The sequence below is a fragment of the Bos taurus genome, chromosome 6 (genome assembly GCF_002263795.3).
Source record: "Bos taurus isolate L1 Dominette 01449 registration number 42190680 breed Hereford chromosome 6, ARS-UCD2.0, whole genome shotgun sequence".
Taxonomy (NCBI): Eukaryota; Metazoa; Chordata; class Mammalia; order Artiodactyla; family Bovidae; genus Bos; species Bos taurus.
This window is the reverse complement of record NC_037333.1, coordinates 61,868,879-61,892,430: the sequence shown is the minus strand read 5'-3', so window position 1 is coordinate 61,892,430 and position 23,552 is coordinate 61,868,879. Positions and strand designations below refer to the sequence as shown.

The 23,552-nt window shown below is 38.7% G+C and overlaps 2 long non-coding RNA genes across 2 annotated transcripts; both read right to left on the bottom strand.

The window, feature by feature from the left end:
* Positions 1-2,109: 2,109 nt before the first annotated feature.
* On the bottom strand, positions 2,110-3,142 carry LOC132345585 (uncharacterized). The gene is made up of 2 exons (XR_009495038.1): positions 3,030-3,142; positions 2,110-2,267 (listed from the first exon to the last, which is right to left on the bottom strand). It is a non-coding gene; the product is annotated as an uncharacterized lncRNA (long non-coding RNA).
* A 2,095-nt stretch (positions 3,143-5,237) lies between these two features.
* On the bottom strand, positions 5,238-22,382 carry LOC112447156 (uncharacterized). Its single transcript, XR_003035265.2, has 4 exons — positions 21,895-22,382; positions 20,149-20,282; positions 18,674-18,812; positions 5,238-7,189 (listed from the first exon to the last, which is right to left on the bottom strand). It is a non-coding gene; the product is annotated as an uncharacterized lncRNA (long non-coding RNA).
* Positions 22,383-23,552: the final 1,170 nt, after the last annotated feature.

Sequence of the window (23,552 nt, the reverse complement as noted above, 5' to 3'; positions counted from 1 at the left end):
AGTGACAGCTAGAAGTAATAAGATCAACAAATATCAGTATCACTATGTAGTAGTTCTTTCTAAGTGCCCTGCATCATCTCAAGTACTTTACAGATATAATCTCATAATTTCCACACAACCCCATCAGTGTCATCCTGACCCTCATTTATCAGTGAGATTAAATAATTTGCCAAAATTCCCACAGTTGCCAAATGGCAAAAAGTGAAAGTCACTCAGTCGTGTCCAACTCTTTGGGACCCCATGGACTGTAGTCCATGGAATTCTCCAGGCCAGAATACCAGAGTGAGTAGCCTATTCCTTCTCCAGTGGATCTTCCCAACCTAGGAATTGAATTGGGGTCTCCTGCATTACATGTGGATTCTTTACCAACTGAGCCAAATGCCAAAGCTGGAATTCAAACCACGGAGATATGAAACCCAAGCTTACTGTGTGAGCCTGTAAATAAGAATTGTCTGTCTCTAAACAGTGAAAGTTAAAAGAAACAATGTTTTGATAGAAATTTTTCTAGAGCAAGATTTGGAAACTGCAATCTATGAGCCAGTTCCAGCCCTCCACTACTTCTGAAATAAAGTTTTGTTGGAACACAATCATGCTCACTTATTTACACCACGTCTATTGCTGAATTCTCACTATGGTGTCAGGGTTGAGTAGTTAACATCAAGACTCTATGGCCCCTCAAGACAAAAATATTTACTATCCCACCCTTTACAGAAAATGTTTGCAGCCTTCTGGTCTAGAGAAGTCTTACTCAGGCTCTTCATGTCTAATCAACCTTCTCTTTTCCCTCCCCTTGTAATTCCATAATGAAAAGATGTCACAAATTACATATATCCAAACCCATTCTACCCATCTTTGAATTCAAAATACATGGCATTTTTTTACTTTTTTTTTTTTTTACCATCCAAGCCATTTTATTACTTATTTCCTTTTCCTCAGTAATTGTTTTAAATTAACTTTGTTAATATGTATTCTATTATTAACATAGGCTTCCCCCGTGGCTCAGCAGTAAAGAATCCATCTGCAATGGAGGAGTCACAGAAGATGCAGGTTCCATCCCTGGGTCAGGAAAATCCTCTGGAGGAGGGCATGTCCACCTACTCCAGTATTCTTGCCTGGAGAATCCCATGGACAGAGGAGCCTGAAGGGCTATAGTCCATGGAGTCGCAAAGAGTCGGACATTACTGAAGCAACTTAGCACGTAGGCATGCACATTCTATTACTCTATGTTAACAGACATATGTCAGTAAGTGGCTTATCCTCTTATTCTCTTGTGCTGATCCTGGACCAGTTTGCTCTCAGATCCATTTCTCCTCATTTTTCCTTTGCGCCTACCCCAGGGAATCTAATCTCTGCAGGATGTATTTCACAAGCTGTTCTGACACTGAAACCCAGAGGGTTCCACCAATGGATGGCCTCTGCGAGATGGGAGATAAAGAGAAATCAGGGTATTTATCTTCTTCCCTACATCTCCTCCATGGTCTAGTGTGGTTCCAGCTTACTGTTGGTAGGGAGGGTGGGAAAAACTTGGGTTCAAACAATACCCAATTCTCCATTTTTAGATGGTTCAGGCCTCCTTCATGGCTAATTTCTGGACTGTCTCACATTCATTTGGCTTTGTCAGTCTTCCATCTCTTGTGCAGCCATCCCCCTGCATTTAATTAATTATACCTTTAGATGTAAGTTCTTGATGTGATTTTGGTTTTGGGGGGAGAAGGAACTTGACATTGACCTATACAACTCTAATTTTGTTGATCTTTAGAAATAGACTACACTCTTTTTTATCAATATTTTAATTAAAACAGTTGGTTTGCAATGTTATGTTAATTTCTGCTGTACAGCAAGGTGATTCAGTTATACATATATGTATATATAATACATTCTTTTTTAATACGCTTTTCCATTATGGTTTATCACAGGATATTGAATATAGTTATCTGTGCTATACAATAGAACTTTGTTTTTAATAAATAGGCTACACTCTTAACATGTTGTTAATTATCAAACATGACTTTATCAACAACAGCAAAAAAGACCCTGCAAGAATTAGTCAAATCCTTTACATATGACATATGTTCCAAAAATCATACTATCACTAATTTTCAAGCATACCTTTGAAGCATCATGATGGCTTCTGCTCCTGAAGACCTATAGGATGGGCCACTGGCAAGGAAGGCCATTTAACCTGAGCAAGTAACCAGGCTGTCATAGGTGATACTCCCATGATTCCATTAGAATAAGATGTGTTATGTCAATAGAGATACCAAAGCCTACAGACAAAAGGCAAATTGTGAATTTTCAGCTGTGTAGAGAAGGTACATTTACTTCTCAGGAGTAAAAGCCAATATTTAAAAGACATATATTCATTTCACTGAATTTTTTCAGTTGTGACAGAAATGCACTATTTATGGAAATCCTTAAACTTCAATGAAGCACAGGCAGGATACTTTTTGACCTGCTTGCACTGACCCTAAGCTAAAAGTTTACAAGTCAGCTCACAGAAGGATGGGTCAGAATTTCTGCTGCTACAATGACCACACATCTCATATTTTTATTGCAGAGGTATAATGTATAGTCCCATTATTCTATCACTTAGATGTAGGCATGTGTCTTTCAATCAACATTTTAACTTTTATACTATATTCTTTAATTGACTGTCAAATCAAGCACTTTAAGAATTATATATTTTTAATGCTAAGGCAAGAAAGGGCATGTTGGACAAAAGGGAGATAAGGAGGCAGAATCAGGGAAAGTATTCTGTGGTCTCACTTCCAGGAAGGGTAACAGGACTTGAGATTTTTATAATATAGGCTTTTCCTGGTAGGCTGTTCAACTTTGTGGCTTTTTTTTTTTTTTTTTTTTTTGTGGCTTTTTTTAAAAAAGTTGGTGGCATGCTAAAAAAGAGAGAATGAACCAAAAGATTTCAGGAAATTTAAAACAGATTATCTAAGTCTCTGGTGTAAAACTGGCCCACTTCCTACATCCTGGGACTGGGAAGCTCTCAATATCTGCTGATTTCACCAGGTAAATACCTGAATCCACTCCAAGGCCAGGGCCTATAAGAAACGAGGACTGAAGAAAAAGAGTGTTCCTGACAGGACAGACTCGAGAGGCGCAGCTGTTAGGGCCACGGCCAGAAAATCCAGAGGGAACACTACAACTTATGACATCTTCTTCTTTGGACATGGAATCCAGGAAGGAGACTTTGTTACATCATGAAGCCCCAACAATGGACATGCTGGGAATGTCCGATTAGCTAGTCTGGGGGCACCTAGAATCAAGGACACTAATAGCAGTGACGGACTGGGGGAAGATGAAAACTTTTTCCTGCTGGAAAGAAAAATCATGAAACTTCCTTTTGGATTATATATGGATCTTGAGTTACTAATCATTTCAGAATGGGGAACCTCAAGAGTGTAATGCTAGCTTCTTGCCAAGCAAACAAGTAATGGTATAGAGTTTGTTCTAGTTCAATGTGAAAATAAACAGGGCCATAGCCAGTCTGTGGCCACAGGACTGAAAAAGGTCAGTTTTCATTCCAATCCCAAAGGAGGGCAATGCCAAAGAATGTTCAAACTGCTGCACAATTGCACTCTTCTCAAACACTAGCAAAGTTAATGCTCAAAATTCTGCAAGTGAGGCTTCAAAAGCACGTTAACTGAGAACTTCCACATGTTCAAGCTGGATTTAGAAAAGGCAGAGGAACCAGAGATCAATTGCCATCTGCTGGATCATAGAAATACCAAGAGAATTCCAAAAAAATTCCACTCCTGCTTCATTGACTACTCTAAAGCATTTGACTGTGTGGATCACAACAAACTGGAAAAATCTTAAGGAGATAGGAATACCAGACCACCTTACCTGCCTCCTGAGAAACCTGTATGCAGGTCAAAAAGCAACAGTTAGATCCAGATATCGAACAACAGACTGGTTCCAAATTGGGAAAGGAGTATGTCAAGACTGCATATTGTCACCCTGTTCAATCAACTTCTAGGCAGAGTACATCATGTGAAATGGTGGGCTGGATGAAGCACAAGCTAGAATCAAGATTGCCAGGAGAAATACCAAATAACCTCAGATATGCAGATGACACCACCCTTATGGCAGAAAACGAAGAGGAACTAAAGAGCCTCTTGGTGAAGGTGAAGGAGGAGAGTGAGAAAGTTGGCTTAAAACTCAACATTCAAAAAACTAATATCATGGCATCCAGTCCCATCACTTCATGGCAAATAGATGGGGAAACAATGGAAACAGTGAAAGACTTTATTTTCTTGGGCTCTAAAATCACTGCAAATGGTGACTACAGCCATGAAATTAAAAGACGCTTGTTCCTTGGAAGAAAAGCTATAACAAACCTAGACAGCATAATAAAAAGCAGAAATGTTACTTTGCCAACAAAGGTCCATCTAGTCAAAGCTAAGGTTTTTCCAGTAGCCTTGTACAGATGTGAGAGTTGGACCATAAGAAGGCTTAGTGTCAAAGAACTGATGCTTTTGAATTGTGGTGTTGGAGAAGACTCATGAGAGTCCCTTGGACAGCAAGGAGATCAAACCAGTCATTCATGAAGGAAAACAGTCCTGAATATTCATTGGAAGGACTGATGCTGAAGCTGAAGCTACAATACTTTGGCCACCTGATGTGAAGAACTAACTTATTAGAAAAGACCCTGATGCTGGGAAAAATTGAAGGCAGGAGGAGAAGGGGACAAAGGAGGACGAGATGGTTAAATAGCATCAGTGACTCGATGGACAAGAGTTTGAACAAGCTCTAGGAGATGGTGAAGGACATGGAGACTTGGAATGCTGAAGTCCATGGGGTCACAAAGAGTGGGACACAACTGAGCGACTGGCTACTGTGGAATATCGTATCCTTTCAATGTTAATCAGTCTCAATGGCCATTAGTAAGTTTTGTCCAGCTTTCATCAGAACAGTAAATTAAAACCTCTTTTCATCTAAATTATCACTCATGATATCAATTTGCACAGTTATTTGGGAAGGAGGTGGACTTAAATTACCACCCAAGAGGTTCTTGCCAAATTACCCCACTTTCTTCTCTGTATTAGATATCTCAGCCCTTTTTCCACTCCATTTACAAAATTCTGCATAACTACTTCAGATTTGTGACCAAACTGCCACATCATATCATAGAAATATTTGTTTTAATTATAGCTGTGCAATTTGCAATTATGCTTTAATTTGACATGATTCCTTCCCATCATATCAGTGTCTGACCATGTCATCCAAGTGGCTCAGAGTTCTTGGTGGATGTATCAGAAGTAAAAGCCAAAAGAGTATGTGCAAACCATAATTTTTGTTAGCTTTTCTGCCGAGTCTTATGTAGATTTTTCAGGTTTCAAATTATGTAACCGATACAGGGAATAAGCAAAATACTTCGAATCCATTCAAAAAATGATATTCTTTATCCCTAATCATCCATTTAGACTTGGCAAGTTCTTTTCCTGAGTTCTGGAGGAAATCACAGTCAGATATCAAACATTTGTTTTGACAGTTTTATTGAGGAATAACAGACATACAGTAAACTGAAAATATTTAAAGTGAACAGTTTGATTAGTTGTGATATGGAAGGTGTAAGTATGTACTATAAAACCCACTGTCACAATCAAGTTAGCATATCACACCCCAAACTTTCATCATGCTCCATTTTATTCCCTCCCACTCTCCTTTCCACCCTTAACTTTTGTCTACAAGCAGCTACTGATCTGCTTCTGACTATGAACTAGTTTGAATTTTCTTGGGTATTTGATAAATGGAATCATGCAGCCTGTATTCTTTTAAATTTTATGTCTTTCACTCAGCATAATTGTTTCGAGATTCATCCATGTTGTAACATGTTTCAGTAATTCATTCTTTTTTTGCCTGAGTAGTATTTCATTGTATGGATAAAACATATTTGCATATTCAGTCACATGTTGATGGACATTTGTGTTGTTTTCAGTTTTTCTCTATTATAAACAAAGCTGCTGTGAACATTCATAGATAAAACCTTGTATGCACATATCTTCTGTATCTTAGGGTTAGGTGAAGATTTCTTACATACAAAATTAAACACAATTCAAAAAGAATGAATTTGAAACTCTACTCTTATTGAAAAAAAATATTTGCAAATCATATATATTATGGACTGACATAACAAACATATATATTTTTAAATGTCAAAACTCAACAATAAGAAAGCAATCAAATTAAAAATCGGGAAAAGATTTAAATAGACACTTAACCAAAGACAATATATGAGTGACAAATAAGCACATGAAATGATGCTCAACATCATTTTTGTTCAGTTCAGTCAAGGAATGCTTAAACTAAAACCACAAAGAGATGCCACTATACACATATTCAAATGACTAACATTTGAAAAACTGACCATATCATCATATGGCATATCATCATATGGTCAGTTTTTCAAATGTTAGTCATTTGAATATGTGTATAGTGGCATCTCTTTGTGGTTTTAGTTTAAGCATTCCTTGGGAGAATGGCATTGAAACATGTATGGTATCATATATGAAACGAGTCACCAGTCCAGGTTCGATGCACGATACTGGATGCTTGGGGCTGGTGCACTGGGATGACCCAGAGGGATGGTATGAGGAGGAAGGAGGGAGGAGGGTTCAGGATAGGGAACACATGTATACCTGTGGTGGATTCATTTTGATATATGGCAAAACCAATACAATATTGTAAAGTTAAAAAATAAAATAATAAAAAAAAAAAACCTGACCATATCAAGTATCAGAGGAATTCTAGAACAAAAGAGACATTCACACACCACTGGAGAAAAGGTAACATGGTTATAACAACTTTGGGAAATGGCTTAGCAGTTTCTTAAAATGTTAAATATTTATTTCCCATATGGTGCCACAATTCCATTCTTGGTGTTTGCTCATGATAATGAAAATATATGTGCAATATTTTTTATCACTCTCAGGTAATAAAAGTTCCTCTAGCCATATTTAGTCACCTGAATAGTCTTTTTAATAAGTTATATTTCCACCTTCAGGTAGTAAATTTCAAGCTATGAAGTTCAAGCTTCCTCTCCCCACAAGTCTTCCCTGATGGTGGCACCTGAAGAGACACAGGGCTCCGCGACAGCTTCTAATTCTCTCTCCTGCCATCAAACCCTCTACTTTCACACTACTAGCCGAGATATCTGATTCCTCCAGGGTCTGGCCTAGGAGAATAAAAACATATTCAGATTTTAAGGTGATAATATCAGGATTACCTTGTTTCTCTGAATGTTTCATGTTCAAAACTGACTCCCTTTTAATGGTCTTTGGGGATTTTCTGGAGAAATCCTCATATCACTTCGAGTTGCTGAAATGTCTTGTCACAGATTCTTCACATGGGTGTTGCACTTTCTGGATGGAAATCTGTGATTCTCAATGGTTTAGGGGAACCAAGATATAATGGCCCTATATATAGGTGTCTTGAGCAGGATGTTAGATGGTTGCAAACCAGCTCTCTCTGCACACAGTCATAGCTTATCCACAAAACATGCTTATACCTGGTTAAGCTTAAATGACTCCATGAGTCCAGACTGCTGTGAAATGGCTATCTTTCCTCAGAACTAGCCTTAAACAATCAAAGAAATGGATCAAACATAAGTTTTCTGTAGCCCTTGAGTTTCAGGGACATAGTTCAATCTCTCCAAAGGCTGCAGATGAACAGAACATGCCACTAATCTTTCCTCTCTGAGGACAGAGACCAGGACTCTTCATGCCCTTTCAAAATTTATTGATACTGGAAAGTGAAAAAATAATCTTTAAACTTTCCAAACAACGAGAACCTCAGCAACTTCAAATCTTTTATACTTAAAAATGCATGGGGAGCTAAACAGCACAAGACTAATTTGGGGGCATGTCTTTGCAACTCTACTTCATTAAGCTCCCATCATGTTTTGTACTGAAGGGCATTCTGGAGAAAACAAATTCTTCTCCAGACCAGAAATGGAGATGCAGTTCTAGAAAAAGGAAGTCAACTAGAGGTACAACTCTAAACATAAATTACTTCCATGAATCTAGAACTGATCCTGCACTAAAACAGTTGTAAATTTTTTTCTTAAAAAAAAAAAAGAAAACATTGCAAACAATTGAGAATCTCAAAATACCTGAGAAAATATAACACCATGGGTCATTACTGAAAAAAAAATCAACAATATAATGTACAAATAAGAAACAGATTCTAAAATAATATGAAAAGAACTTTCAAATAAATAATCTAATATCTTCAGGGAAAGATGGGCGAACTTATCTACAAACAACAAGAATGAATACTTATAAAGAAGAAATTAAAAAGAAAAGGAAGATCCAATTGCTAAAACATTTCCTTAAGGGTGCAGATAAACATTAGTTTGAATACAAGCAAAGAACAAATTAATGAGTCAAAATATAAAGAGTAATTTTCTCACTGCTGCTGCTGCTGCTAAGTCACTTTAGTTGTGTCCGACTCTGTGGGACCCCATAGACGGCAGTCCACAAGGCTCCCCCGTCCCTGGGATTCTCCAGGCAAGAACACTGGAGTGGGTTGCCATTTCCTTCTCCAATGCATGAAAGTGAAAAGTGAAAGTGAAGTACTCAGTCGTGTCCGACCCTCAGTGACCCCGTGGACTGCAGCCCTCCCGGCTCCTCCATCCATGGGATTTTCCAGGCAAGAGTACTGGAGTGGGGTGTCATTGCCTTCTCCAACATTATGCTTTCAAAGAATAAATACGTAGAAAACGTGAATAGACAAGAAACAAATAGAATAGAGAATATATAATACTCATACAAAAAGAAAATGAGTTATTGGAAATAATAGTGAGGTAAATATAGGTGAAAAATAAAAGGATGTAAAAAATCTATAGCATACTGACAGTAATCAAAACAAAAATTTGGAATTGCCATATTTTTATAAGACAAGAAGACTTCAGAGCAAAAAATATTACTAGGGCTAAAGGGTGCCATTTCATAACAAAGTGTGATCAATTCATTACATGGACATAACAGCACTAAATAATAGTGCTTCAACTGAAGCAAAAATGAATAGAACTGCAAAGGAAAAAAACAACTCCACAATAATAGCTGGAAATCTTAGCACTCACTCAATAAATGATAAAAATATGCAAAATTCAGGAATGAATGAGAAAAAGGAACCACATTATCAATACATTTAATCCAACTGACACAGAACACTCCACCCAATAACAGCACAATGTACATTCTTTTTAAATAAACTTGGAAATTTTGTCAAAATGGACCATTTTCTGGACTGTAAAGCAAGAATCCACAAATTCATGAATAACTCAAGTAATAAAAAAATACGTTCTCTGATAAAAATTAAGTGTCAAAACCATAAAGGTCTCTGGATAATCACCAAATACTTTGAAACTAAATGACACACTTTTGAATAGCCCATGAGTCAAAAATAAATAAAATGATAGTTTAAAAGTATCTTGAAGTGGATGAAAATAAACATACAATGTATCAAAATTTGTGGAATCCCATTAAAGCAGGCTGCTGCTGCTGCTGCTAAGTCGCTTCAGTCATGTCCGACTCTGTGTGACCCCATAGAAGGCAGCCCACCAGGCTCCCCCATCCTTGGGGTTCTCCAGGCAAGAACACTGGAGCTGGTTGCCATTTCCTTCTCCAATGCATGAAAGTGAAAAGTGAAAGTGAAATCGCTCAGTCGTGTCCAACTCATAGTGACCCCACGGACTGCAGCCTACCAGGCTCCTCCATCCACGGGATTTTCCAGGCAAGAGTACTGGAGTGGGGTGCCATTGCCTTCTCCAATTAAAGCAGGACTTAAACGGAAATTTTTAGCACTAAACACTTGTAGAAGAAAGAAAGTCTCAAATCAATGACCTCAGCCTCTTCCTGAAGCAACCAGAAAAAGAAAGCAAACAAAACCTAAAGTAAGCCAAAAAAATGAAATAATAAAGATCCTACTGTACAACACACTGGATTATATTCATTATCCTGTAATAAATCATAATAGAAAAGACTATATAAAAGAATGTGTGGTGTGTTAGTCGCTCAGTCATGTCTGACTGTTTGCAATCCCATGGACTATATATAGCCCACCAGGGATTTCCATGAAAAAGAATATATACATATATACATATATATATGTATATATATGTATAACTGAATCACTCTGCTGTACAGCAGAAATTAACACAACATTGTAAATCAACTATACTTAATAACATTAAACAAAAAGGTAAATGGATACTGTGATATATTCATACATCAAAATGCTACTCATCAATAGAAGGAAATGAAGTATAGATACATGCCACAACCCAGATGTACCTCGAAATTATTATGCTGAGTGAAAGAAACCAGAAGGAAAAATAAGACTTCATTTACTAAAATTCTGAAGACTGAAAACTAATCTACAGTAATAGAAAGTGGATCAGTTGTTGCCTGGAGGTAGGGGGAGTGATGTGGGAGGGGAGAGTAGAAGGGATTCTCAAGGGACAGAAAGACAAAGGAAAGGGGTGAAGAATATTTTCATAATCTTGATTTTGGTGATGGGTTCCTATGTGTCTAAATATGACAAGAGTTATCAAGTAGCGTTATTAAATATCGTAGATGATGTTAATTGTACCTCCTTAAAATTGCTGAGAATATTTTTAGAATTAAGAGCCACCCATTTCAGGCTTCGCAAGAGTCAGAGTGACCTACCTGACTCACCATGCCTTGATTCAAAGCTCCCAGAGCACGACAGATTCCCTTTCCTGCCCTTGTCACTGAAACCTGTATGTATACCAGTTGGGCACAGCCACCTGCCGTGAGTGGAAACGCCAGTTAGAGGTGGCCTTCCTGCAGACAGCACAGCTTGCCCTCCAGCCCTTCCCATTTGGGATGCAGGGTGTGGCCGTGGACATCTGCCATTAACAGATGTGTCTGAGTCTTGCTACTACCACTTCCAAACTGTGTAATGCTAAATGCATTTGTTCTCAGGCCTCATTTTCCTAATCTGTATAAAGGGTACTATAAAACCTACCCCACAAGGATTCTTAGATGAGGATTCAGTGAGTGAATCAATTTCAGTTTGCAAAATCATTTTTTTTTTTCATGAAAAGCACTGCTGCTGCTGCTGCTGCTAAGTCGCTTCAGTCGTGTCCGACTCTGTGTAACCCCATAGATGGCAGCCCACCAGGCTCCACCGTCCCTGGGATTCTCCAGGCAAGAACACTGGAGTGGGTTGCCTTTTCCTTCTCCAATGCATGAAAGTGAAAAGTGAAAGTGAAGTCGTTCAGTCATGTCTGACTGGCAGCAATCCCATGGACTGCAGCCTACCAGGCTCCTCCATCCATGGGATTCTCCAGGCAAGAGTACTGGAGTGGGGTGCCATTACCTTCTCCGTGAAAAGCACTATTCATCTACAATTACGTTTACAGTAAGATGAGATGGTCCAAAGAGGCTGCTGGTGCTTGTATTGTAATATTAATACATCCTTTCCATGTCAGGGAGGGCAGTCTTGAGAACTATAGATACTCATCATTTCCATTTCTAACAACAACAAAAAATTAAATGAAATACTTTTTAAAGAAAAAAGAAAAAAAGATTATATCAGTTTTCCCTGAGAGTGTACTTTGAGTGATAAAGCACATTGCAACATGTAAACTTAAGTTCCATTTTAAGTGCAATTAACAGACTAGACAAAACGAAGGAATGCAGTTACTACACTGTGGGAAAAATGTTCTTGAGCAAAATGTCTCCTGTTCTGTCACAGAGATGCAGAGTCTCACTAATTTGAATGAATTAGGACTGGTAGGGCTCCCTTGAAGTGGACTGAAGACTGGCTGACGTGTAATCAACAAAGAGTAATGATAAATGACAGTGTGCTGAGTTGGGCTGATGTGATTAATAGAATCTATAGAAGTCCAGGCTGCCTTGTATTTGGCTTTTAGTATTTTTCTGAATAGATTCAAGAAGGAATTTTTTTTTCCAGCACATCAGTTTAAATAAACAGAAGATAGTGGAGGTGACAGATGCTTTAAACCCCAGAAAAGTCAAGCAGAAGATAATAAAGATAATATTGCTTCCCTATGCTCAGATAGAGCTGTTTGCAAAGGGCTCTCACAGTCTTTTATTTAACCCTCTTATTGACATAGTGAATTAGATAGAGCTGGCATTAATCCCATTATATAGTTGAAGAACTAAAACTCAGAAAGCTTGGGTCACAAGTTCAAGGTTGTATTGCTAGTAAATTTCAGAGGTGGGTCTACAGCAAACCGTCTCCTGTATTTTTGTCTGCTCAGCATTAGTTATCTTAAAATCTTATCTTAAAATAGTACCCTGATTTTGTGTGGGCAACCACCACTCTCCCTCTCTAGATCAGGTAGTATTAAAGTGACTAAACCACTCACAGGTTCATAGTGTGTTTTTTAACTCCTGCTGGATTCATAAAGCAAAAGGTGATCTCATTCTCTGCTGGTTGCTTAGCTGGAAACATAGACCTACCAAAGGTCACCACATGTCATGGAGAAAATGTCTACCTAACAACTAATCCCAATTAAAGGAGAACACACAAGGAGATATCTGAGGTCATCATTTAAATTCATGAACGTATTATAGCATCTGAAAGTGAAAGTGTTAGTCACTCAGTGGTGTCTGACTCTTTTGTGACCCCATGGTAGCCCCTGACCATGGAATTTTCCAGGTAAGAACACTGGAGTGAGTAGCCATTCCTTTTTCCAGGCAATCTTCCTGACCCAGGGATCAAAACTGTCTCCTGCATTGCAGGCAGATTCTTTACCATCTGAGCCACCAGAGAAGCACCGAATGTAGCATCTAACTGCACAAAATCAGACTTACTCTTAAATTTTGTAAGTTATATAAGCCAGTAAAGTACTTCTACATTTTGTTTAATTTAGCCTGATTTTGTTTCTGTCACTTTCACTGACAACTATAGGCAAGAATTCAGGTCTTTGGACCCATGTTAGAATTCTTTCCTTGGTAATAACAAAAACTATAAAAGTATGGTAGCTCATATTCATTAACTACTTTGTATATGCCACTACTCTTCACTTGACATATATTAACTCTTTTCGTCCTGACAATAGTCCTGTGAACTGAAATGTGAAATAATGCACATTTTATTCATGAATAAACAGAGCAATTAAATAACTTCACCTATAATACACACCTAGTAAATGGAGGAGCTAGGATTTGAACCCACTCAGTCTGGCCACAGAGTCAATGCTTTTCATTATAAGGTTATACTTATTTTTTTAACCTGAATTATTCTCTGAGCCATATGAGACCAGTGGTTGGGTAAACAATAGTTTCTGGTAAGCAGCTGATAAGACACATGGGAAAGGAAAGCAGCCTCCGTCCACACTCAGTCTGATGGTCAACTTCCATTAGGGAGAAATCCTAGTTGGAATGAAAAATATCCCCTTACCTGCTTTGCTGTTTCCCTGGGTATTCTAACTAGCCACTGAGACAAAGGAGCTTCTAGTTTTTTAAATATTTATTTACCTGACTGTACCAGGTCTTAGTTGTAGCATGTGGAATGCAGTTTCTGGAACCTGGGCCCCCTTCACTGGGAGCTGGGAGCAGAGTCTTAGCCACTGAACCACCACGGAAGTACTGAGATGTAGGAACTTTGATAAAGTTGGCAATCCAATTGGAACAGGTACATTGTATTATAAATTTTTTAAACATCCTGTTTCTTGATGTGCTCACATCCACCAAACTGACTGTAAGCATCCTGTCTGGGTGGCAGATACACCAGTGTGATAATGCTGGTCTTTGCCCCAAGTTCTCTTTCTTGCCCTCCCCAACTGTGACCTCCTGCCATTCAAACACACCCTTACACTTTCGCTGGCCTACTCCACTGTGACTTCCAATAACGGCACTTGCCTACAGCAACCCCCTCAGCACCCCACCTGTTTAGTTGAGCTCTCTCTCTTGGAGTTTTTCCCATGGCTCCCTACATGGGATGCCTCCCTTTTCTAGAAACTGTGCATGTAAAAAATCTATTCCACCTTCATGGGTCTTGCCATAGTGTTATTCCAAGTCAGTACCAGAGAGATGATCAAAAAACCCTTTTAAAAATAATATAATTATTACTTACAACACGTGTACATTGGAGTCTTTCCCACTGACTGCCAACTCATACCTTGGTTTACTTAGCTAATCTGGAGTCATAAGAGTTCTAGACACAATAATTACTTTGAAATGAATTTTACATATTACCAAATGTGTCCCCATACATATTTAATTTGATTGCCCCCAATAGGTCTCTGTAGCAAGTCTGGCAATAAAATCCCCATCTCTAAAGACAAGAAATCAGAGACTCAGATGAGATGTGTCTTGTCTAGGGTCACTCCACTGTTGAATAAGGAGACAAACCAGTTTCCCTTCCTCTATATCACTCCACTTTTTATTGTTTTCTTGGTTGAATGTTATATGCTTCTTCAGTTTAATCTATAAAATATGACCAATTTCCGTCTCCTTAGATATGTTCAACTCCAGGTTCACAATTTTCACCTCTAACCCATTACCTGGTAACCTCACTGACATTTTTATTATTTGTCCTCTAGATATCCCCAGTCGAGTTCAGTGGCCTTGCTGCCATTGGCCTCCATCTTTACTTTCATATTGATAGAATGCCCTAGGGTGGACTTGAGCATCCCAGAGCCTTGGTGAACTTTGGTCATCTTTAATTGAAAAACCATGAACGGTCTTCTTCTCAACACTTAATCTTTCAAACTGCTCTCTACCTTCCCTGAAAGCTCCTTCCCTCACTTCTACCCTCCCCAAACCTCCCAACTTAACTCTGCAGAACAGTCACATGGTCACAGATGAAAGAACTTGCAGTCCACCATTTTTAGCAACTGATAATCTTTTCAATCTACCATAAAGATCAGCATACATGCGCATCACCTACATGTTCAATATGCAGAATAAAGAGAGAGGCTTATACATCCAGGCCTCCTCAAGTTCTATCCTGGTCCCAGATTCAATGCCATTTCTTCAGTCCCCAACAGAGTATACCCATGAGGTATTCCAAAGCCTAAAATGTATAGTATCATAGAGCAAAAATGAATCTGATAGATTTAGGTAGCTTATCTTCAGAGACAAAAGGAGGACCTCTACCAGTTAGGGCAGGCTATTTATTGTAACCCACAACACCAAAATTTACAGTGACTTAGCTATTATCAGGCTACACTGCTACTCTATTTCTCAAATTATAGTCCAGTTTAGGATGACAGATGCATACAGCAGAGGCCCAGGGTCTTTCTATCCAAGCCCCTGGATTCCCCTGTTTTAAACTGGTGGATGGAGAACAGGAGATTTCAAAGGGCCTGGACTGCATCAGGTATACACCGTGCCAGCTCACACTTCACTGACCAGAAGACAGCCACACAAACACATCTAACAGAAAGGGAAGCTGAAAAATATGAGAAAGCTTTCTCAAAAACCACTGGGGAAATGACAATTAAACTTATCTTGGTGATCAATTTAGAGTGTAAAGAAATATTGAATCACTATGTTGTATACCAGGAATCAACAACGAGTCATAGGTCAATTATACTTCAAAAACAAACAAACTCATAGAAAAAGAGATCAGATCTGTGGTTATTCCAGGTGGGTGGTGAGGGAGGGGAAACTGGATGAAGGCAGTCAAAAGGCTCAAACTTCCAGTTATAAGATGAATAAATACTAGGGATATAATGTACAACATGATAAATATGATTAACACTGTCACATGTTATATATTAAAATTGTTAAGATAGTAAATCCTAAGAGTTCTCATTACAAGTCAAAAATATTTTTCTTCTATATCTTTAATGTTTTACTTATATGAGATGGTCAATGTTCACTAAACTTACTATAATAATCATTTCATAGTGAATAATCATTTAATTCCTTCATTTAGAAATCAGCCATGGGTCTCTCCAGGCCAAAATCAAGGTGCTGGTAAGGATGCATTTCTTTCTGGAGGCTCTTAGAATGGGTCTGTTTCCTTGTCTTTTTCACCCACATTCCTTGGTTCTGGCTACTTTCTTCCATCTTCACACTCAACAGCATTGCATCTCCAACCATGCTCATGGAAGTACATGGCTCTCTGATACTCTTCTTCTGCATCCTTCTTCCAGTTATAAATATCTTCATGATTGTATTTAGATACAATGGATCATTCAGGATAATATCTCTATTTTAAGGTCATCTGATCAGGACATTTAATTTCACTTCACTGTGTAAGGCAACATATCCACAGGTTCCAGAGATCAGGACATGGACATTTCAGGAATCGTTGTTCTGTCTGCAGTAATTACTATTTTAGGAGAGCTATTGAAATGGAGAGATCGACTTTGACTGTATGTGCGTTGAGACAGGCTCTCGCCCAAATTACTGTGTGTTCTTATAAAAGCAGGATGTAAGAAGATGGAGATGGCAGTAAAATGTTAGTATTTGCAAAAGAGAAAGGTCAGAGAGTGGCTGAAATAGCTGTTTTTATGAAAGCCTTTGTAAATGTCCAGGCACAAGGAGTACTGCTCTGGAACAACTTTGGGGCTTTGAAAGACAACTCTTCTTGTTTGGGTTCTGGCAATCTTCTGGAGCATCAGAAAGCTCTTTCAGGAAACTTCAAGGGCCAGATAAATCAAAATAGGAGAAAAAAGAAGACTGAAGTACTTATGCTCACTATCTTGTCAGCATAAGGGATATACTTCTTTGGAGAAATAATTGAGGTCATTACTCTGCGGATCTTAAATCCATTGTTCAGATGATAGAAGCTACAGCTAAAATTTGGTCTCAAAAAGCTAATTCCACTTAAAAAACTCCTCAGAGATCTTTAAAGCCTGGACAGGTTGATGATAGATAGACAATAGATAAGTAGATAGACAGAGATATGTAAAATATAATACTGTTTTAATTCCTCTATGTATTTTAATTATCTTGTATCATTAAATATGATCAAAACAATTATCAAAGCATTCACTTAACTACTGCTTCTTTTGTTACCATGTTTCAGGTAGAATTTGAAAGTATCGTTTGTTCTTGTACATTCTGCTACATTTTCATTCATTTAAACAATATTAACTTGTACTATCTATCTATGCATCAAGGATATATTGTAGCAGCACTGAAAGCAAATGAAAGAATCTCCTTCTTTGCTATTGTTTCCCAAAACCAAACCCACTGAATATATGGAGGTGTGTCTCCTAAAGAAAGAGAATAAATTTTACAGTGGAAATCTATCTGAGAACACATAAAGAGAAGGAAGATCTTTCACAGACTGAAGAAAACCCTTTCTGAACACCAGTAATGAAGGCAGTTGTCTGTGGTTTTCATTAGGAGCTGCATGAAGCCTGTCTTGGAGAAGGCAATGGCACCCCACTCCAGTACTCTTGCCTGGAAAATCCCATGGACAGCGGAGCCTGGTAGACTGCAGTCCATGGGGTCACGAAGAGTCGGACACGACTGAGCGACTTCCCTTTCACTTTTCACTTTCACGCATTGGAGAAGGAAATGGCAACCCACTCCAGTGTTCTTGCCTGGAGAACCCCAGGGACGGGGGAGCCTAGTGGGCTGCTGTCTATGGGTTCGCACAGAGTCGGACACGACTGAAGCGACTTTGCAGCAGCAGCAGCAGAAGCCTATCTGAAGCACTGCTTCAGACCGATTTCAAGAGGATGCTAGCCCTTGAAGGGTGCCAGACTGCAAGAGGACACCAGATTGCAAAATGAAATTGCTGCACAGCAGGTTTAGATATTTCAGCCATGTGGTCTCCCACCTCCACAAAACATCTCATGCTTTAGGTATGACCTGGAAGCAGCAGAACCAGTGGGATCCCTGAATGTCAGCAGTGATTGCATCACAGTTTACAAATAACAAGCAGGCATCCTCAGGATCTGGCTGGTAGCATAAAATTCACAGTACATTGCCCTTCCCTGGAGAAAGAGGGACACAGCAATGATGGAGTTGGATTTCCTGCCCCTCAGGGAAAGGGGGCTCAAAACTTAGCTGATTTAAAAAGATCAACAGATGTGTGCTTTTGTGTTAATTTATAAACAAAGATTCTTAATTGGGTCTAGCCTCCGGCTCCCACCCTTCCCTCCATGACTTCATTGTTAGCAATAGGTTGTCTGCAGACACTACCTCTTAAGTATTGTTATGTTACAAGTATAGCTCTTACAGCTTCCCTGGTGGCCCATTGGTAAAGAATCTGTCTGCCAATGCAGGAGATGTGCGTTCAGGCCCTGGGTCAGGAAGGTCCCCTGGAGAAGGAAATGGCAACCCACTGCAGTATTCTTGCCTGGAAAATCCCATGGACAGAGTAGCCTGGAAGACCGCAATCCATGGGGTTACAAAATAGTTAAGACACAACTTAGTAAATGACTAAATAACAGCATAGCCCTTAACTCTACCCACCCTCTATGAAGGAGTAAATTGTTACTTTGGTTTTTTATATATCTACCAAATAAGCTTTCCTGAACCTGTTCTTTCTGTGTGATCACTAACAATCTTCATGAATTGTGGGTTCAACCAGAACGTCTACAAGATGCTAACTTAGAGCACTGAACTAAAGTAATTCAGAGACTACCTCTCCACCCATCCCCAGTGAAAGAATCATGCCATTTTAGAAACCGAGATCCCAGATTGCAGCAAAGGAGAGGTACAATGAATAACTATTGAAAAGCACTTCTCACTGTTGGTCTGGAGGTAAGAAGCACTTCCAGCTCCAAGATGGATATGTTGCTGTTGGGGCCAGTGTGAGGAAAGCAGGAGAGACTCCATCTTGAAGACTGTCATCCTTCTTCAAGACTGAATGTGAACTGGGCCTGAACCCTGCCCAAGAGTGAGGAAACCGTTGCTAGTGAAAACCAGGTTTCTTGGAGACTTACCTCCCTACAGATGACAAACGGAGATTGTAGTTGAGGTCAGGCTGCCTCTGTTAAATTAACCATGGAGACATCCCCCCTTGATGTATAATCATTACCGACCCCCTCCTCCCCACTTTAACATTAATTGTTTGCTCTCCTAGCACCTACTTGTTGTAAAACTCAGTATTATACAACAAAGAGGTTGCTAACATGTAACCAGTCATGTAGTGGGGGGTATAAAACTGGGCCTCTCAGAAGGGAACTGATTGGGAACTGTTGGGAACTGATTTCCCTTGGACCCACTGGAGAAATAAACTGTACTCCACTCTCTTTCATGTCCTCTGAGATGTGTTTTGTGACTAGATTCCACAACATTGCAACAAAAGTTGCAACTTTTATTCTGTCTTTAAAGTGTTCATAATGATAGGATTGGCTGATTTTTTTTTTAGAAATAACAGCAAGGAAGAGAAAGAAATATCTAGCGTAATTTTGGACTTGAATTACTCAGATACAAGGGGTCCAATGATCTCTATTTTGTCATTATTGATTCTGAGCTTTGCTTATGGAGAAAGATTTCATGTCCATTATATTTTAGGGTCAACCTTACTTTGTGATTTGCTATCAATCAAAAAAAAAAAAAAAAAACTTGTTTGCTTTTCAGAAGCTGTTAAGGTTCTTGTAGGTAAATAGCAAAGTACTTGGAGAGAAACATAGAGAAGATACATAGCTAGATAGCAGCAACAGAAAAATTAATGCTACTATGTGCTAAAATATGGATTCTCTCATTTAACTGATAAAAAGGTTAGCATGAAATTTTAAATTAAAAACAAGAAGACTTTAAACTCATCCTTCCTATTCATGGGTAATTTCTGTTTACTGAGAAAAAAATCAAAATCTAAAATTTAAGAACTATGTTTTATTTGGTGACAAAAAAGGATTTAAGCCTGCAACACAGTATCTCGGAAAACTTTGAGGAAGTGGGAAAGGAAGGATTTACAGGAGTTTTTGCAATAAAGACCAGGTACAGAATATCAAAAGAAAACTGTTAATTACAGAAAGCCAGATATCTCAAGGAACTTAGTTCTTTATATGTGGGAAGATGCAAGATTCTGGGCTCACTGAAATCATTCCTTTGATGTACACCCACCTATCTGGGGCCGGTATCCTATGCTTACTCATTCTGAGTCTTCTCAGGGCTTGCCCTTTGGGGACAGCTCTAATGTGATGACTTGATGACTGCAACATCCTTTGTTTACTGATATGGCAGATACCCCAGGTGACGCTAGTAGTAAAGAACTCACCTGATGATGCAGGAGACATAAGAGATATGGATTCCATCCCTGGGTCAGGAATATCTCTTGGAGGAGGGCATGGCAGTATTCTTGCCTAGAGAATCCCATGGACAGAGGAGCCTGGCAGCCTACAGTCCATGAGGCTGCAAAGAGTAGACAGGACTGAAGCGACTCAGCATGCACATGTGGCAGGTAATGTTTTTAATTCACACATCAAACTATTGTTATTATGCTAATTGTATTATTTTATAAATATTTACATTATAAATTAGTAAATATTTTATTTCACACAAATGAAAATAGTGTGAATTTTATCATACATAAAGTTGTTAACACCAGAATTTCCTGGGACTTTTATTTAAATATTTAGAAACATTAAATAATATGAACAGAGGCATGCTCAGATAATGCTCAAAATCCAAAATAGTAAGACCTTCTTAAAAAAATTTTATTCTGGTAGAAAATATTTAAATACAATATTCCTTTCTTTTCTGGTTAATAATTCTCAGTGACATTTTGAGATCAGAATTAGCATATAATTATTCTTTTCCTAAAACCTCTGAAATTAAAGTTGAGCTGACAAAAGAATATTTAAATCCAAGAACTTTTGAAAAATTACTTCTGAGTCAGTAAGAACTAAATTTATTTTATTAAGCTTTAGTTTTTTTTTTTTAAGTCTTGGATACCTCAAGGTGAGTAAGAGGGCTCTCTGATATTGAAAAAATTTACAAAATGGTACAAGGAAACTAAGTTACTGAAAAAGTGAAAGCAAGGTTTTTCTAGGATGTTGAGAATTTAAAAATACTAAGATCCAGCTCCACTGGGCTTCTTTCAGTTCCTTAAATGTACAGAGTTTTGCCACTTGGGAGAATCCCCATAAGCTGCTTCCTCTCCCTAGAATGTTTACCCCTCCCCAGCCAGCCCCCAATTCTTTAACTGCCTAATTTCTACTTATTCTTCAAGTCACTTCCTGAGGCAAGCTTTCCAGACCTCTCAAACAATCTTATGCCTCCCTGGTAAATATTGATATAATCATTCATTTTCACAGTTTATGATACTATCTTTAGTTGTACAAATTGGGTCTTTGTCATCCTTACAAAACTGTAAAATCTATTCCATGAAAACAAGAGCTGTGTTTCCCTCGTTCCCTGCTATATTCCTGTAAGGCGAGTGTGGAGAAAAGAGAGTGAGCCAGGCAGTTAGGCAAAGAAAAGGGAAATTTATTAAAGGGAAATGAGAGGATGACTGGACGTTAAGGAGAACCGATGTCCTCTCTTTCTGACGGGGTCTTTCTTACACCCTCCCTGCCAATGAAAAATTCTCTGAAAGGATGATGGTTAATTTTTAGCCTGTAGCTGAGTCCTGCACTCACATAGCCAGAGATTTGGAATCCAGTGGTCTCATAGCCTTGAGAAGTTAGGCACCAGCAGGGAAACAGAATGTCTATTGGGCAATTTGGTCAATCTCAAGGGTCACTGTGACTTTATCCTTTGTTTGCGAGGTCAACATAATGAGCCATTTTAACAATGAGCACCCATGTAGGCCCTATCAATTCCCAATACTCACCATGATATCTGGAGTATATTATATATTCCATAGATACTTAATGAAGAAATGAGAGAGATAACAGGAATCTTTTGAGAAAAAAATATTATCAATAATGCAAAAATAAAAAATCATTTTATTTACTGTAACTTTGTATCGATAATATCAAATTCATTCATTCTATTATCTAACCAAACCTGTTCTACTCACCCTCATGCAGTGAGGCTTTAAATAAAAAGCCAATATACTGATGCCAGGTAATGATGAAGGAAAGTAAGCATTCACTGCAGGGTGCCAAGCAAGGAATACAGGCAGGTGATGCTCAGAAGATCTGAACTCCCCCGGTGGATCTCAGGGAAGGGTTTTTTAAGAAGGGGTGAGAGAAAGGATCACAGGGTGCCTGATCATCTTGTGACGCTCTTCTGTTTGCTTGGTAATGAGGTCATTAGGAGTCAACATCTTCAACCTGGTTCCAAGTTGTCTGAGGTCTATGTATATGCCTGTGGTCAGTATGCAGTTAAATTTCAATAGCTGGGTTTCAGTATCTGAAACACAGCTCAAGGATATGACTCAGAATGTTATCTATAGCCCTTGAGGAGGAACTCAATGTCTTGGCTTTGCTTAATAGCTAAATGATTATTGTTTTGTCTTGCTTGATTGTTTTCCTTTGCTTTTGCATTTTTTTCATTTTTCTGATTAAATTTTCTCTTTGGAACTTAGGGAAAGCCTAGAAGGATAAAATTTTTCTACAGACAAAAGGCAGGCAGAGGATATGGAGGGGTCTGTCCTAGGAAGGCCCTATAGAGTCCTGCTCAGTTATAATGACCTATTTTCTTCAATCTTGAAGGAACAGGTGCAGGGCAAGAAAAGGAATAAAATTTGGGATAGAGAGATTAATCATAAACTCAGCAGGGAAACTCAGCTTTAGGGTGACTACTGAAAAGGTAGGAAATTTCATCCCATTTTATAGGAGATGAAAGAGGCATAGATAGGAAAGTTCTTTTTCTGAGGTTTCCAGAATTGCAATGGACCCTGAAACCTGGCAATCTAACCACAGAAACCTGTCCATTTTAACTAGTTCTTAATTTATGAAGATAAAATAAGATGCACTTTCTAAATGTCTACCTCAGAATCTACCAACCACTATAGATATTCAATACATGATAATTATTACCTCATTCTTAGTAGCATGCCTTGAAGATTGTCGGGAACTGTTTAATATTACAAACCAATCTGTGTTCATAGCAAAATGCATCACTAGAGCAAACTCAGAAAGCCATTCATCCAGTATTGAATGTCAGGTCTGTGCAAGTCTGTTGGAACTATGCTGTGAGATGAATGATAGGTGATTAGAATCTCTGCTCTCAGTTCACTGCAGTATGAATGGACTCCGAGTTCCATCAGAATGATGAGGCAAGGATTTAAACACAAGCATTTCTCTCAGGAGGCATCCCAGGAAACATCCCTGAGGTTTGGGGAGCAAAACAGAGAAGTGAAAGGAGCCAAAAGAAGTGCATTATCAAGAAATTCACTTTTGAGAATGTCATATTCCATTGGCAAGCAGAGAGACAACAACTTCAGAGGTATTTGTGCCAACGGACAGAGAGACTGGAGTATCCATTCCTCAACTTCCCATCCATCGTTGGTTGTAGGCTGCTCTGGGGGCATTAATTCTCTAGTTCTCAGCTCGCCTTGCTCTGGAGCTGAAAGCCCTCAGATGAAGAGTCAGAGGTGTTCAGCTAGCAACATTGTGTGTATGGAGACCATACTGGGCATGAGGGGCTATGGAAAGGGCACTGGCTGTATCGATAACGTATGTTGAAAATGAGAACAATATAAATCAGAAAGTGATAAATGCTCTGACATTG